At 50.6% G+C, this 17,077-nt stretch overlaps 1 pseudogene; it reads left to right on the plus strand.

Moving 5' to 3' along the window:
- Positions 1-7,870: 7,870 nt before the first annotated feature.
- LOC101608281 lies at positions 7,871-9,140 on the plus strand (annotated as a pseudogene).
- Positions 9,141-17,077: the final 7,937 nt, after the last annotated feature.

The raw sequence follows: 17,077 nt of genomic DNA on the forward strand, positions 1-17,077 counted from the left end.
ATCTGTGTGGTTTTTTTAAAATAATATTTATTTGAGAGACAGGGAGAGAGAAAAAGATAGAGGGAAGGAGGGAGAATGGGCATGCCAGGGCCTCCAGCCACTGCAAATGAGCTCAAGACACATTGCCACCTTGGACATCTGGCTTTTCATGGGTACTGGGAAACAGAACCTGGGTCCTTAGACGTTGCCAGCAAGTGCCTTAACCACTAAGCCAGCCCTGCTGCCTTTTGATAGTTGGTGGCTGGTGGGGGTTTTCTCTCTCTGCTTGGATTTATGAGTGGGATCTAGCTTCTTCCACCATCAATGGAGCTTCCCTCGGACCTGTGAGATGAAGTAAACCCCTCCCTCCCATAACACTGTGATTGGTTGATGCTCATCACAGCACTGTGGAAATGTCTACAACAAACTCCTTTGCAAATTCTATCTGCAGGTTCTGACTGTGACCTGTAGACAGACTTACAGGGACAGGATGGAGAGGGGTTAAACTGGGATATTCCCAGGATCCAGAGATCACAAACACATTTTGGAAAAAATAATAATTACTAAAAATCAAGACCAGAGGACCAAATGGATCCTAAGTTTCTAAAAAGAACCCAGCAGAGAGAGAGAACTCCTGTCTCACTAGCTTGCCTATGCTTGAGCAGTCTCCATCCTGGACATGTGTCCTTACTTTAAGATTGCTGTATGGACACTGGCAGCACAGACCGTGGAGAGACCTGGTTGGAACCCAGAAGAGAGTCAGTGCCCAGAAAGTTATCCCATCTAGTGCTAGAAGGCACTACATGAGCTACTGGGGAAAAGTGGTCAACATCTGTCTGAGCAACTCAGTCTAAGGGACTCAGAAGCAAACAACCTGATGTGATGCTCACACAAGTGCAATAGTGGCACACAGCCATGGTAGGTAACCAACCGCTCTTGGATTGGCTAACAGATCCACTCAATGGAAAGGAAACCATATCTGGAACTGGGAAACAAGTCAGAATCATATCCAGATAATGATTCTATTTTCCATTGTCAAGCTCCCACTAATCTTGGGCTATAAGGGGGGGTATACACCCTTTAAATTCTTTCTCAATCAATGCCATTTAACTGGTGCTGACTTCACTCTCCATTGGAGAATCTGCTTCTCTTTCTCAGACAGGAGTTGGACCTGAGGAGATAAATGACTCAGTGCACTCCACCCTGGCCCCAGCTGAAACCACAGAGGAACTGGGAAATGAGCAAGAGTGCGGCTTTCTTAGTGAAGGTAATATCAGCACAAGGGTGAAGGAGACAGAAACTGAGGACATTCAACACCTACCAAACCAGAGATCCAGAGGATCCTATGTGCCCACCACTGAGGTAGACTTAAAATGTACCCAACATGGCTCAATTTTTCAGAAGAGGGGATGGAAAGATTGTTAGAGCCACAAGTTGAGACATTGCCTCTCCCCCATAACTGACTGCTGCCCCCATAATGCATGACCCACAATCCCCATGGGGTTGACCCGCATCCCCAATGAGGAAGGCCTGTTCAGAAAAGGGGCAGGGAGGAGGGAAAGGATGGTACCAACATGTGTTGTTTACCTACTAAATATGTCCATCTCTAATAAAAATTTTAAAAAAGATTGCTGCATGGAGTGTTTATGTGGAAAAGAGGTAGACTAAGACTTTTGACAAACCATCGTCAAATGATTTCAAGAAAACTCAAGAGTGCTGAGCTGAGTGGGGGTGTCTCCCCTGAGTGGGAGACACCGAGAGTCTGGGCAGGCTGGCCAGCTCTGGATGGGGCTAGCCAATCCAGGGCAGGGGAGGTCATCTCTCAGAGATGCCAGAGGACCACCCTAGGAAGGGCCATCTCACAAGTGGGTCATTGTCTCTTGGACAGCCAGGCATTGGGCTCAGGAGGAAAGGTGGAGACTGTGTGTTGGCAAAGTGAGCGAGGAGGGTCTTGACTGTGTGACAAGAAGGGTGTTTGGAGGCTGGGACAATGGCCCAGTCAGTGAAACACTTAGCACACAGGCAGAAAACCTGAGTTCAGATCCCTAGCGCCCATGCGAGTGCCAGGTGTAGTGTCACTGGGGTGGGCAGAGACAGGAGGATCCCTGGGCTTGCTGGAAAACTAGCCAAATCTGTGAGGTCCAGGTTCAGCATGAGACCCTGACTCAAAAACTAAAGTGGAGGGCTGCAGAAATGGCTCAGCAGTTAAGGCACTTGCCTCAAAGCCTAACAGCCCAGGTTCACTTCCTCAGTACCCACATAAAGCCAGGTGCACAAGGTGACGCATGAGTCTGGAATTCTTTTGCAGTGGGCTAGAGGCCCTGGAGCACCCATTCTCTCCCTCTTTTCTTCCCTCTCTTCCTCTCTCCCTCTCTCCCTCTCATACACACACAAATTTTTCTTTTTAGTTTTTCAAGGTAGGGTCTTGCTCTAGCCACGCTGACCTGGAATTCACTATGTAGTATCAGGGTGGTCTTGAACTCTCGGTGATCCTATCTGTGCCTCCTGAGTGTTGGGATTAAAGGCATGCGCTATCACACCCAGTACAAATATTTTAAAAAATAAAGTGGAAAGGGGCTGAGAAAGACCCCTGATATCAGTTCCTGACCTGTACATGCCCATGGACACACACACACACATGTGTCCATACACATAAAAAATAAGACCACTGATCTCCATCCCAGTAGAGAAGGAAGCCAGGGTAGGACGGCCTGGGGAGGGGCAGGTCCGTGGTGGACTGGAAATGGGAAGTTTCAGGATGGAAGGAAGGCTCTGTTTTGACACAGAGACTGGGGGAGAGGACGATGGGAAATGGGAAGAGCTGGCAGCCGAGATTCATGCACCTCCAGAGAAGGAAGCGGACGCACTAGGGCCGAGTCTGCAGCTACCGGGGACCTGGGACTGTGACGCACTCCCCATTGTGGCTCCCTCCTCTGAACTGCCGCCCTGTCACCACCTCCTGAATCCCGTCAGGGAAAAGCTGGGTAGTTCCTGCCCAGCGTCAGCCAGTCCTTCATCACTATAGAAGCATCGTGCGTACAGTACCGGTGGTGAGGGTGGGTCACCTGCCATCTGCACGCCAAGCTTTTGTGAGTGACGTCCTGTGTGTTGGGTGGGAGCTACTTTCCAGTAAGGGGGATCCACCACCTGATGCCCACACTGTGAATGTTGCATCTTGCGAAACACGATCAGTTGGTCAGCTATCCAAACCCCCCCACACACACTCGTGTGCACACACAAACACACATGTGCACCTCTGGTTCACTCTAAGTATTTCAAGGATACTGACTGAGTTGCTAAAAATTTGTTCCATTCTCCTGTGGACCTGCTGAAAATGATACCAACCTCCATGAACATGGTCCATGAATGCTGTAGCTGACTGACACCCCCATTCCTGCGTCCCCGTATCAGTCACACTTTACCTGAGACCAGTGCTCCATAGGGCCTATGACCTTCCATGAAGAACTAACCTCTGCCAAATCAAACCATTCGCGCCCACTCTCAGCCTTGCCCAGAGGACTCTCGGGCACTGGTTTGACATGGTTTCCCCCACCCACCCACCCACACACCATCAGAGGACATACACAGTCTCCAGATGGTTTTTGGTTGTCACAGCTGGATGGATGGTGCTGACCTCTAGTGGGCAGAAGTCTAGGATTCCATGTCCTGCAATGCCAGGATAGTAGCAAATGTCAAAAGATGGGCCACCCTAATTCAGGATGACATCGCCTGTGTGGTCACTGTGTCCACTAATGGAAGAGGCTCACCCACCTAACACTCAGCTCTCCCTCACCCTGGGCCACACAAGCCGTGCCTGGACCAGGGCTGCAGAAGACAGCCTGGGGTATCACAGAAGACACTTGGAATGCTTGGGAGACAGGTTTGCGGAAGCAAAAGATGTCATGGGGTCTTCTGAGAGGGATAATGACAGATGCAGGCAGGAGGAAGCAGGGGGAGGGGAAGACGGGGAGGCCTTGGCTCCAGCCTGGTCTGCAGCTCATTCTGCAGGTAAGTGCCACCACGCGCTCGTCCCCGCTGGCCCTCGCCAGGCTAAGCCAGGGCTTTCGCAGTCCTGCACAGTCCCTCGGTGGCTGAGGTGAGCCCAGAGTGATGCCAGCTTTTGTGCCATCTCCAGAGCCCTCAGCACTGGCCTGGCTGATAGAGCCAGCCAACCTGCAAAGATACCCATGGCTTCGTGCCTCTGTCCCTGGCTGTCGTCGCGGGAAAAGGGAGTCTGCGTGGAGCCTCGACCGTGCGAATCTGCCAGACACCCAGGCAATCCGCTCAAATGAAGAGCCTCGAGGGGCTTTTCTGTGATCTGCACAGTGCTGGATCCTGTCCATGAGCAGGCAGGAGCAAGCACGGACGAGCACCTACTGTGCGCCACAGCCCTACTGTGCCCTGGTTGGCCACGTATTCCTATGAAATCCCGGCCCTACCTGCCCTTGTATTATAAAAGGTCACGGGCTTTTCTCCCTACTCATGAGTTAATGTCTATGAAGACTGCTCACAGAACGAACCTCTGGCCAGGCATGGTGACACATGCCTTTAATCCCAGCACTTGGGAGGCTGAGGTAGGAGGATTGCTATGAGTTAGTTCCAGGCCAGGCTGAGAATACAGAGTGGGTTCCAGGTCAACCTGGGCTTGAGCAAGACCCTACCTCAAACAAAAACAAAAACAAAAAAAAAGGCTGGGGAAATGATTTAGCAGTTAAGGCACTTACCTGTTAAATCTAAGGACCCAGGTTCAATTCCCTAGTACTCACATTAACTAGATACCCAAGGTGGTATATGTGTCTGGAGTTCTTTTGCAGTGGCTAGAGGCCCTGGCACACTCATTCTTTCTCTCCCTCCCTTTCCACCTGCCTCTTTAACTCAAATAAATTTTTTAAAAATGGGGCTGGAGAAATGGCTTAGCAGTTAAGGCACTTGCCTGGGAAGTCTAAGGACCCAGGTTCAACTCCCTGGTACCCACATGAGCCAGATGCACAAGGTGGCACATGTGTCTGGAGTTCATTGGCAGTGGCTAGAGGTCTTGGCAACACATTATCTCCCTCTCTACCTGCATCTGTCTCTCTAATAAGTTAATTAAATAAATAAAAAAAATAGACCATCTGTGCAGCAAACCCAGTAGACAGCATCAGCTCAGAGGTGGCTCTGCTCCCCTCTTTAGGAAGGAACCAGGTCCAGAATGTTCCTTAAGTCCTGGATGGGCTTGAGGGTGTGTGGGTGCTTTGAAAGGATCTCTCTAAAGTTTGTGAAGATGTGGATGTTGGCAGTGGGATCTGTTGTTCCTCTAGATTTTTCCGGGGGACCAGGACACTAAACAGATGCTAAGAAAGGAATTCCTGTCTTCAGGGCCGCTGAACTTGCCGACAGAGGTGTGTGGGCTTGTGAGAGCTGCTTTACAGCAGACTGGATTGGATGGTTCGCACGACTTCAATAACCATCTCAAGGTTCTTGAAGATGGACAATGAACTCACGCTAGGGCGTGTGTGACAGGCCACGTGTTTGGACCACTGGTGCCCAGCAGGTGGCGATGTTGAAAGAGGCTGCAGGACCTTTGGCTTACGTGGCTCCGGGGTGGGGCAGCTTTGAGTCACAACCCTGTTCTTGCTCCAGGCTTCCTGATCCAGCAAGACGCGAACAAGTTATGCCACACTCCCGCCGCCACAGACGGAGCTGGTATCCCTGAAACCGTAAGTCCTTGTCCCGTCACAGCGGTGAGAAAAGTAACAGGTGCCTTTTGGAGGCTGCGAAGCAAGTCAGCCCAAGACTCCTGTAGGCCATCCTGTGTGTCCCTTGATTTGTGCCTGTCTGTGACCCGATTCCCACACCCCCCTTTTTAAAGTTCCTACGGCTTCATTACACACGTCATTTTTAATTTTTGTTTTGTTTATTTGCAAGCAGAGAGAGAGAGAGAGAGAGAGAGAGAGAGAGAGAGAGAGAAAGAGAAAGGGAGAGAGAGAGAATGGGCACACCAGAGCCTCTGGCCACTGCAAACAAACTCCAGATACACGTGCCATTTTGTGGGCTTTATGTGGGTACTGGAGAATTGAACCCAGGTCAGTAGACTTTGCCAGCAAGTGCCTTAACTGGTGAGCACTCTCTGCAGCCCCCTGCTTTCCTCGTTTTAAAAAGACACCCATTATGCTGAATTGAGGGTTCCCCATGCTCTAAAATGGGGTAAATTGTTCACCTTGACACATAACACCTGCCACAGCCTCATTTCCAAATGAGGTCACCTGGTGAGGCACTGGGACTTTGGACTTCAACATTTAGATATTCTGGGAGTGAAATTTCACCTGCAACAGGGTATCTCACAGCAGGCCCAGCGCCACCTTGTGTTGTCAGGGACGGTGTGTGAGCCAAGGGAGGTGAGAAGTGCTCACAAGTTGGGGAGGGTGACTATGGTGACAGCCAGGCTCAGCCCACAGAGTCAGGAATTTTTTTCCATTGTCATCCAGTGCCCCCAGCCCCTGTGGGCTCACACCCATCCTCCTACTTTTCCTGCTATAAAAAGCCCTCCACCCCAGTCCCAGGCCAGCTGTGACCAGGTCAAAACCTCACAGGTCTGTCATGGCGCTTGGGGACACTCTCAAGGTGTGTGCCATTCACACCATCTTGAAATGGGAAAGCTTGGAGCTAAGAGGCCACTTTGACCTGTACAGGAATGTGGTCAAGCCCATTCTTGACATGTGTCAAAATCCCAGGGGTCTTATCTTGGGCCTCCTTTTACATAAGCAAGAGCTCAGGTATCTATTTGGAGCCACATCCAGAGAGCACCATTCCTCCTTGTATGACCTCCCGTTTGCAGACCCTATCTCTCACCTGTCAGACAGAAAGACCTGATCTCTGCCTGGTTGCAGGTTCCTATCCTGGGTCTCCACTTACTGCTGGTGAAACTGAAGGCCAGAGCGCAGGCTTCCAAACCACTGGACCCTAAAGCTTTCAGAAAGCTGGAGGAAGTGTAGCAATAAACGCATAGCATCAGCAGGGGGCGCTGCTCTAAGCACTTTACACTTCTTTTTTTTTCCTTCTTTTCTTTTAAATTTTTGTTTGTAAGCAGAGACAAAGAGAAGAGAGACGGATAGAATGAGCACGTCCAGGGCTTCTACTCACTGCAAATGAACTCGAGATGGGTGCACCATTTTGTGCATCTGGCTTTATGTGGGTACTGGGAATCAAACCCTAGTCGTTAGGCTTTGCAGGCAAGTGCCTTAACCGCAGAGCCATCTCTCCAGTCCCACTTTACATTTCTTAGCTCATTTTGCTGCATGATCCCCATTTTACAGAAAATGAAACCGAGGCACAGGCCGTAGAGATCACAGTAGTCCATGTTTCTAACCCTTCGTGTAGAAATCCTTCCCATCATGTAGTTCAGTGGCTTGCTCCGGGCCCCACATCCCCTTCCCTCCACCCGCCTCCCACTCCCCTTCCCCTTCCCCTCCCCCAGCACGCATTAAGCCAGGCTGGGTCTTCGCCAAGTCTCAGCCGTCACAGGTTTCTCATCTTTGATCACCAGTCAGCCCAGATGTTGGGTTGATCAAAGGCAGCTATTGCCCGGACCCTCCCCAGAGCTCTGCATTATGGATGTGGGAGGCAGATCAGACAGACACACAGACACGTTGAGGGACTGGGTTTTGAGCCTGGCTGGGCAGGGCCAGAGCAGCAAGAGGGAGCCTAGAAGGGTGCTGTCTGAGAAGCCTAGGGAGTGCTTATCCCAGGTCCTGACTCAGGAGTCAAGAAGCCAACTGAGGGGGAGGTTCTGGGGTGTTGTGCCCTGCGGCAGCTGCCCCTTCCCTCTGCCATCACGTTGGAGGCAGCGCCGGGGCCTTGGCATTGGGCCTCAGCCCCATCCACTCCTGCCGCTGTCCGCTGCCTCCCCACCATGGATCCCCACAAGGTGAACGAGCCCCGGGCCTTCGTGAACACGTGCAAGCAGCCCCGAGCATCCTGCACAGCGGGGAAATGCGCTTCCTGAGGGAGTGGCTGGACAGCACCAGAGGTAAAGTGCCATCCGAGACTCAACGCTAAATCAGAAGAAAATATTACGAAAGGGATAATGAAGATGTAATTAAACCAGACACTGATGCCCCTCAAGAAATGGGAGATGAGGGCTGGAGAGATGGCTTAGCAGTTAAGCGCTTGCCTGTGAGGCCTAAGGACCCTGGTTCGAGCCTCAATTCCCCAGGACCCACGTTAGCCAGATGCACAAGGGGGAGCACACGTCTAGAGTTTGTTTGCAGTGGCTGGAGGCCCTGGCATGCCCATTCTCTCTATATATATATATCTGCTTCTTTCTGTCTGTCACTCTCAATAAAATAAATAAAAATAAACAAAAAATATTTAAAAAAATAAATGGGAGATGAAAATTTAGAGATAACTGAAGAGATGATGGATCAAGCAAATGAAAAGAAAGGGGGCTGCTATTGAAGTCCTAAATGATGGTGAGCTTCAGAAAGCATTGACTTGTTCACAGATGCCATCAAGCTAAACCCTTGCTTGGCCATTCTGTATGACAAGGAGACAGTGTTTTCATCAAGTTACAGAAGCCAAATGCTGCCATTCAAGACTGTGACAGAGCCGGTAAAATAAGTCCTGATTCCGCTCAGCCTTATAAGTGGTGGGGGAAAGCACACAGACTTCTGGGCCATTGGAAGAAGCAGCCTGAGAGCTTGCCCTGCCTGTAAGCTGGACTATGATGATGAGGTCAGTGCAATGCTGAAAGAAGTTCAACCGAGCACTCAGAAAACTGCCTCATATCAGAGAAAATATGAGCGAAAACATGGAGAGAGAGAGAGAGAGAGAGAGAGGGAGGGAGAGAGAGAGGGGAAAGACAGAACAGAAAGGGTAAGAAGGCTTGAGAAGGGCATGAGAGAGCCCAAAGGGAGGAAGAAGCTACAGGACAATCTGGAGCTCAGTATGGCTTGTTTCCAGGTGGCTTTCCTGGTGGAATGCCTGGAATGGGAGGGGCCATGCCTGGACTTAATGAAACTCTCAGTGATCCAGAGGTTCTTGCTGCAATGCAGGATCCAGAAGTCATGGCGGCCTTCCAGGCTGTGGCCCAGCACCCAGCAAATATGCCAAAATATCAGAGCGACCCAAAAGTTATGGATCTCATCAGTAAATTGTTAGCCAACTTTGGAGCTCAAACCTAAAGCTGATTTGCTAAAGCCCTTGCTGGAGGAAAAGCAACCTTAATGACTTGCTGGATATCGCAGTAACACAAACCAGTGTACCCCTGACCTTCTCGTTGGGAGAGCTGGGGTGCTTTGAAGATATTCCCTACCCTCCGTACCAAATGCAGCTGAACCATTTGACAATGATTTGCCATTAGGGTATTCATGCAGATAATGTTTTCCTAGGAAGAATTACAAACCTTAAACACTTTTTAAACCTTAAAATCTTTAAAACAAATTTAAAGAGTGTTAATTTCTACATGTCTCTTTATTGATGCTTTTGAGTTTTGACTTTGAATTACTGGGCAAGGAAGATGAGCCTGGGAGATTTATTGCTCTAATGTGAATAAAATAAAGGGTTTTTTAGTGGGAAGCCAAACTCAAGTAGATTGAGCTTGAGTTGGACATATGGTTACTGAGACATTGTGATTTGTCTTTTTGAATATTTGTGGAAAATGATTTATCTCAATAAAACTATTGGGACTGTAAGGTTTAGGAGTGACCAAGGACCATGGAGGACACTCTGAGGCAAAGATGGAAGTTTTACTGGGGGGGGGGGGGGACACAAGCTACCAGGACTGACTGCAGAGCAGTCAGGCTGGGATTACAGATAGTGGGCTTTATAGGTTTTTTCAACTGGGGGAAGGTGAGAAAGGGGAAGGAATTTTCTTGTTAGGGCATCAAATCTCTGTTCTTTACATTAGCCATATGGAGAGACCAGGAGTGACCTGGTGAGAGAGAGGACGACAGTAAATCTCTGAGCCAGATGCACAAGGTGGTGCATGCATCTGGAGTTCATTTTCAGTGTCTGGAGGCCCTGCTGCGCCCACTCTCTCTGTCGGCCTCTTTCTCTCTCTTAAATAAATTTAATAAATAAATAAAATACACAAATCAAGGTATAACAAAGTGGCACATGCATCTGGAGTTCACTTCCAGTGGCAAGAGGCTTGGTGTGCCCATTCCCTCTCTTCTCTCCTTGCAAATAAATTTTAAAATTATTTAAATAAAAGCAGGGCTGGAGAGATGGATTAGTGGTTAAGGCGTTTGCCTGCAAAGCCAAAGGACCTTGGTTCAATGCCCCAGGACCCACGTAGGTCATATGTGCAAGGAAGCACATGCGTCTGGAGTTGGTGTGCAGTGGCTGGAGGCCCTGCTGTGCCCATTCTCTCTCCCTCTCTCTCTTTCTCTCTCTCTCTCAAATAAATAAACAAAAATAAAGTAAAACAAAAAAAAAAAAGATTGTCATATATGGAAAAAAAAAAAAGCAAGGTATAGTGGTTCCCAACACTCAGAATGTGGAGACGGGATCTGGGAGTTTACAATCAGGCACGGTTACACAGAGGCGCCAGCCTGGGCCACCCTGTCTGAAACACTTGCACATCCTGCCCCAGCACTGCCAACAACAAAATGAAACACGGTGACCATTAATAATTTGCATTTAGAATACTATAAGTGGACTGAAGCCATGGCTCAGCGTCCCACACGCATGGGGGCTTGATGAGGAAACACAGAGCTCTTGGCGAATGTTCAAAACCCCAGCAAGGTTGAAGTTCTGCTCTGACGAGACCAGGCCCCCAGTTTACGTTCTCGTGGGTCCCTCTGTTGTCCTGCATGACCCCCAGCACACCTCACACCTCAGCCCTCCACGCCCGCCCCGCACCCACTCACGCCGTCCAGAGCCCCTCCTCTCTCCCTTCAGCCTCGCGCTCATCCGTCCCCCTGGGCCCCTCCCCACACATCTGGGACAGTGAGTCCCAGGTCGACCACCAGGGAGGACAGGAAGCAGGTCAGGACCCACCACAAGCGGCTCAGACGCAATCAGAGGGACATCGCCAACCTGCAGCTGCTCCCGCCACCCACAGTGACCGGACATCAGACATCGGCTCAGGTGGCTCTGACCTCGCCCCATCCCACCTGCGTGACAAGGGCTCATTTTCCTGTTTGTCCCTCTTGCAGCAGGGGACCAACTAGTAGGCTGTCACTATCCTGCTGTCATTTTTTTTTTTAATTTTAGAGAAAGTGAGAAAGACACACAGAGAATTGGCCCTGCCTCAGCCCCTGCAATGGAACGCCAGATGCTTGTGCCACCTAGTGGACAAGTGCGACCTTGCACGCTGACGCACACGCGCGCGCGCGCACACACACACACACACACACACACACACACACACACACACAGAGAGAGGGGGGGGGGAGGGAGGGGGAGAGAGACAGAGAGAGAGAGAGGGAAAGAGAGGGAGAGAGACAGAGAGGGAGAGACAGAGAGAGGGAGAGAGACAGAGAGAGGGAGAGAGACAGAGAGGGAGAGAGAGAGAGGGCTTTCCCTCCTGAGAGAGCGCCGGTCCTCTTGGATGGAGCCCCATCCTTTCAACCTTCCTCCAGCGCACAGGAGCTCAGAGCGTCCCTGGGTGGAGGAGAGGCGAAGGGAGTGGTGGTCGCTCCTCCATCAGAACTGACTAGAATTTGCTCCAAACTCAAGAAAAGCCTCAGCCTGGCCAAGAAGTCAACAGGCTCGCGCATGCGCCGCCCCTCCCTCACGGAAACAAACAGAAACCGCGCAACAAGACGGGTGCGCAGCGTCCTTGAGGGCGCCGCCCATCCCCTTCCAGAATCCCGGCCCGTCCTGCCTGCCGCTGTGGGGTCCTTGGGTGAGCTCTGGGCTAACCGGTCTCTTCTCTGCTCTTTTTTTGGTTTTGATTTTTGAGATAGGGTCTTGCTGTAGCTCACGGTGACCTGGAATTCACTATGTAGTTTCAGGGGGACCTCGAGCTCTCAGCTATCTTCCTACCTCTGCCTTGCCAGTGCTAGGATTAAAGGCATATGCCAACACGCCTGGCTTCACTTGTTTTTATAACCGTCTTGGACAACAGCTAAGCTGGGTGGAGAAGAATGAGGATGTCTTGTAAGTCCAGGCTGGGGAGACGGCTCCGTGGGTAAGGGCACTCGCACACAGGCATGAGTCTGGAGAGGCCTGATTTGCCCCATGTTCAATTCATCAGCACCCGTGCAAACAGCTGGGTGCTGCCAGGCAAGATTGTTACAACCCCAGTACTGTGGGAAGTGGAGAAGTGGAGACCAGAAAATCGCTGGGGCTCTCTGATCAGCCAGCCCGACCAAAAAATGGTAGCTCTGAGTTCAGAGAGAGCCTTCATCTCAAGCAAACAGCACAGTGGGGCTGCAGAGATGGATCCGTGGTCAAAGGAATGACACAGGTGAGGGCTAGAGAAGACCTCCTCCCAACATGCCCCTCGGGCCTCCATGCATGCACGGGGCACATGCATCTGCGCACACATGTGCATACACCACACATGCACAATGCCACATGCGGGCTGGAGAGAGAGATGCTTAGTGGTTAAGGCACTTGCCTGCAAAGCCTGAGTTTGATTTCCCAGTATGCGTGTAAAGCCAGATGCCCAAGATTCAGCATGTGTCTGGAGTTTGTTTGCAGGAGCTGGAGGTCTTGGTGCACCCATTCTATCTCAATCTCTTTCTCTCTCTCTCTGTCTCTCTCTGCTTGCAAATAAAATTTTAAGATCACATATTACACACATAATAATTAAAACTACTAAAGAACCACATGGTGGAGCATGCCTTTGTGTGTGTGTGTGTGTGTTTTGTTTTTCCAGGTAGCGTCTCACTCTATCCAAGGCTGACCTGGAATTCACTGTATAGTATCAGAGGGGACTCGAATTTCTAGCAATCCTCCTACCTCTGTCTCCCAAGTTCTGGGATTAAAGGTGTGCACCTCGCCTGGCATTGGAGCACACCTTTAAATCCCAACACTTGGGAGGCTGAGGTAAGAGGATTGCCATGAGTTTTAGGCCAGTTTTGGCTACAAAGTGAGTTCCAGGTTAGCCTGAGCAAGAGACCCTGCTTTAAAAAGAAAGAGTGGCCAGGCGTGGTGGCGCACACCTTTAATCCCAGCACTTGGGAAGCCGAGGTGGGTGGATTGTTGACAGTCTTAGGCCATCCTAAGACTACACAGTGAATGCCAGGTCAGAGGTCAGCCTGGGCTACAGTGAGACCCTACCTCGAAAAAATAAAAATAAAAAAAAAAAAAGGAAGAGAAAGAAAGGAAGGTGGGAGGGAGGAATCCACTTGAAACCAATGTGCTAAGTCATGTGTTGAATGGAGAGCAGTGGTCAGCGGCTGGACCCTGGTGGTCAAAATCAGGAAATAAACTCTCTTTTAAACCAGGCAGTGACCGTCCACAATACAACTGGAAGATGTAAAAGGAAAGATGACGGATTCAGTTTTGTGTCCAGCCCACTTGACTCACCTGCCTCTGTCCTCAGGTAACAGACGTCATGGCCACTCAGGACACAGAGACACTGGGATTCACAGCCTTCCTCTCCCAGAACGAAGCTCCAAAGCTCTGTCAGCCGCTTTTCTGAGAGTAAGACTCTCGCTCCCCCAGCCAAGGTCCGTCTGATGAGTGACTTGCAATTTCTGATCCAGAGAAGCACTTAAAGTTCACTGCTGAGAGCAAGGGGTCCCCCACACCTCCAGCATCAGAACCAGCAGCATCCACATGCCACAAGTGAGTTGTCAGAAGCCATGCTGGTATGGGCTTGTCTTCCTGTCTCAAGTTAGCCTATTACCCAGAGCTCTCAAGTGCTTGACATGGGGGCTGCCCTTCAGAGGGGCTTGGAGAGTGATGGGCCATGGACTGATGGACCCATATTGGCCCCACCCCAAGATGACCTTCTTTCTCATCCCTCCTGCTACCTGAGTCTTGGTCCCTAGAAGTCACTGCAGGTAGAAGGGTACAAGGGGAACCCAGAATGACTCTGGCTTTGACCCCCCCCCCATGATCTTGGCCAAGGGTCCTCTTCTTTCAGGCTCTTAATTTTCCTCAATGCCCCAAGAATTTGTGTGTTTGAAAGTCCCCCCCCCCCCAAATGTAGTATCTCTGAGTGCCTTTGAAGATGACAGACATCACAGGCCTCCTGTCACGCTCACTGTGAGGCGCCCTCAGCCAAACCCCAACGAGCGCCGGCAAGATGCGCAAGTGTGCTGTTTCAGAGACTTACGACCCTATGACATGCCTTGGCAACTGATCCACACCTACAAATGGTGGAATTACTGGGGCTGGGGCGGTGACTCAGTGGGAAAAATGCTTGCCATAACATGAAGACGTGAGTTTGATTCCCAGAACATACATACACATGCCAGGTGTGGGGTGTGTGTCTGTAATCCAAGCTCTGGGGAGGTTGAGGCAGAAGCACCCTGGGTGTTGTGGTTGCCTGCTCATTGCTGGGGAAAAGCACCTGAACAAGAGAGGCTGATGGGGGGAAAGGGTTTATTTTGGCTCACAGTCTTCCAGGGGAAGCTCCATGACAGCAGGGAAAGCATGGTGTGAGCAGAGGCTGGACAAAACCCCTGCCACAGCACAAGGAAAACAGCAGCAGGAGAGTGAGCTGAACTGACACTGACAAGTTAGGAGCTAGTAAACCTCAAGGTCCACCTCCCAGTGACACCCCTCCCCCAGCAAGGCTCCATCTCCCAGAGCCACAGCTCCTCCAGCAAGGCTCCACCTCCCAGTAACACACCTCCCAGCACAGCTCCACCTCCCAGTGACACACCTCCTCCAGCAAGGCTCTACCTCCCAGTAACACACCTCCCCAGCAAGGCTCCACCTCCCAGTGACACACATCCCCCAGCAAGGCTCCATCTCCCAGTGACATACCTCCCCCAGCAAGGCTCCATCTCCCAGTGACACACCTCCCCCAGCAAGGCTCCATCTCCCAGTGACACACCACCTCAGCAAGGCTCCACCTCCCAGTGACACACCTCCCCAGCAAGGCTCCATCTCCCAGTGACACACCTCCTTCAGCAAGGCTCCACCTCCCAGTGACACACCTCCCCAGCAAGGCTCCACCTCCCAGTGACATACCTCCCCAGCAAGACTCCATCTCCCAGTGACACACCTCCACCAGCAAGGCTCCACCTCCCAGTGACACACCTCCCCCAGCAAGGCTCCACCTCCCAGTGACACACTTACCCAGCAAGGCTCCACCTCCCAGTGACACACCTCCCCAGCAAGGCTCCATCTCCCAGTGACACACCTCCTCCAGCAAGGCTCCACCTCCCAGTGACAGCCCTCCCCAGTAAGGCTCCACCTCCCAAGTTGCCATCAGCAGGGGACCAAGTGTGCAAAACACATGAGGTGATGGGGCACAGTGGAATTAAGCCAGCACACTGCAGCTCACCAGCCTAGCCTCACTGGGGAGCTCCAGGCCAATGAGAGAACTTGTCTCAAAAAAGCGATGGTGTTGGCTGGGGCTGGTGGCGCACGCCTTTAATCCCAGCACTCGGGAGACTGAGGTAGGAGGATCACCATGAGTTCCAGGCCACCCTGAGACTACATAGTGAATTCCAGGTCAGCCTGTGCTAGAGTGAGACCCTACCTCGAAAAACCAAAAAGAAAAAACAGAACCGCATCCTTCATTTAAAATCCTTTTCATTAAAACTATCATTTAAGGGGGCTGGAGAGATGGCTTAGCAGTTAAGGTGCTTTCCTGAGAAGCCCAAGGATCCACGTAAGCCATGTGCACATGGTGACATGTGTCCGAAGTTCATTTGCAGTAACTAGAAGCCCCAACATGCCCATTCTCTCCCTCCTTCCCGCTCCTGTCAAATAAATAAATATTTTTAAACTATCATTTAATAAACTCCACTTTAGTTTTAAATTTGTAGAAAAATGGTGAGAACATTACAGAGCACCCCCCCCCTTTAAACCTGCACACCCTGTTCCTCACTGTCAGCATCATTCTGGTTCACTACTTACCACTGATGACTCACTGTGACACCGTGTCATTCCCCAAAGTCCCTGAATGTCCTTTTTCCTGTTCCAGGATCACATTCTGAATTAGTCTTGGCTCGTTAGACATTTCCTGGCTGTGACAGCTCCTCTCATATCACTTGTTTTGTTTTTCCCCTTTCAGTATTTTTATTTACTTATTTGAGAAGGTGAAAGAGAGGGAGAGAGAGAAGAAAGAGACAGAGACAGTGAGTACGGGCATGCCAGGTCCTCCTGCCAACTACAACTGAACTCCAGATGCATGCACCATTTTATGCATCTGGCTTTACATGGGTACTGGGGCATTGAACCCAGGACGTTGGGCTCTACAACCAAGCACCTTTAACTACTGAGCCATCCACCAGCCTGCATCCCTTCTTTCTGATGACTGTGACACTTCCAAGGCACGCTGGTTAGGGATCCTGTGCTTGTCTGGGTGTTTTCTCATGACAAGAGGTTGTCATAAGATGAGTCTTCCAAATCCCAACCAGGACAATTCCGTCTTGCTGGAAGCTGCCATGTCCAACTACTGCTAACAATCTGTCCTTCCATGGGCAGTGTTGGCAGAATCCCTGATGAGTTAAAACACAGAGAACACGCAGAGACGTGGCTTCCCCAGAGGCGGGTTGGGCTTGTGCCGTGCATCACTCTGAGAGTGATTCTAGCTACTGTTCTCATCCAGAGGAGTAATAATTCCTCATAGACTCACAGCCATAGAGAAGAGGAGCTTGACAGGTGAGTGAGTGGGGAGGGGCGTGACTTTGGGATAATGCCTTTGGACCCACGACTTTGTAAGTAACCCCTAATAACCTTGTCTAATTCATCAAAATGAGCTTCTATGAGCTTTTGACTGTCCACACTTCTCAGTGTGGGAGCAGTTGTTGATTTTATGTCTCCCCAAGAAATCATGCACCAGACAACAAAATGCCTTTTTCATTCAAATTAAAGGTGCATGCTGTTAAAATGACTCACCACTGTTGACCTCAAACTTGACCCATTGGCTGAGGTAACTGAGGTGGTTTGAATCAGATGTCCCCCATAAACTCACATGTTCTAGATACTTGGTACCCAGTTGATGATAATTTGGGAAATGGAGACTTGCCAGAAAAAATGT

This window comes from Jaculus jaculus, chromosome 13 (assembly GCF_020740685.1).
Source record: "Jaculus jaculus isolate mJacJac1 chromosome 13, mJacJac1.mat.Y.cur, whole genome shotgun sequence".
NCBI classification, from domain to species: domain Eukaryota; kingdom Metazoa; phylum Chordata; class Mammalia; order Rodentia; family Dipodidae; genus Jaculus; species Jaculus jaculus.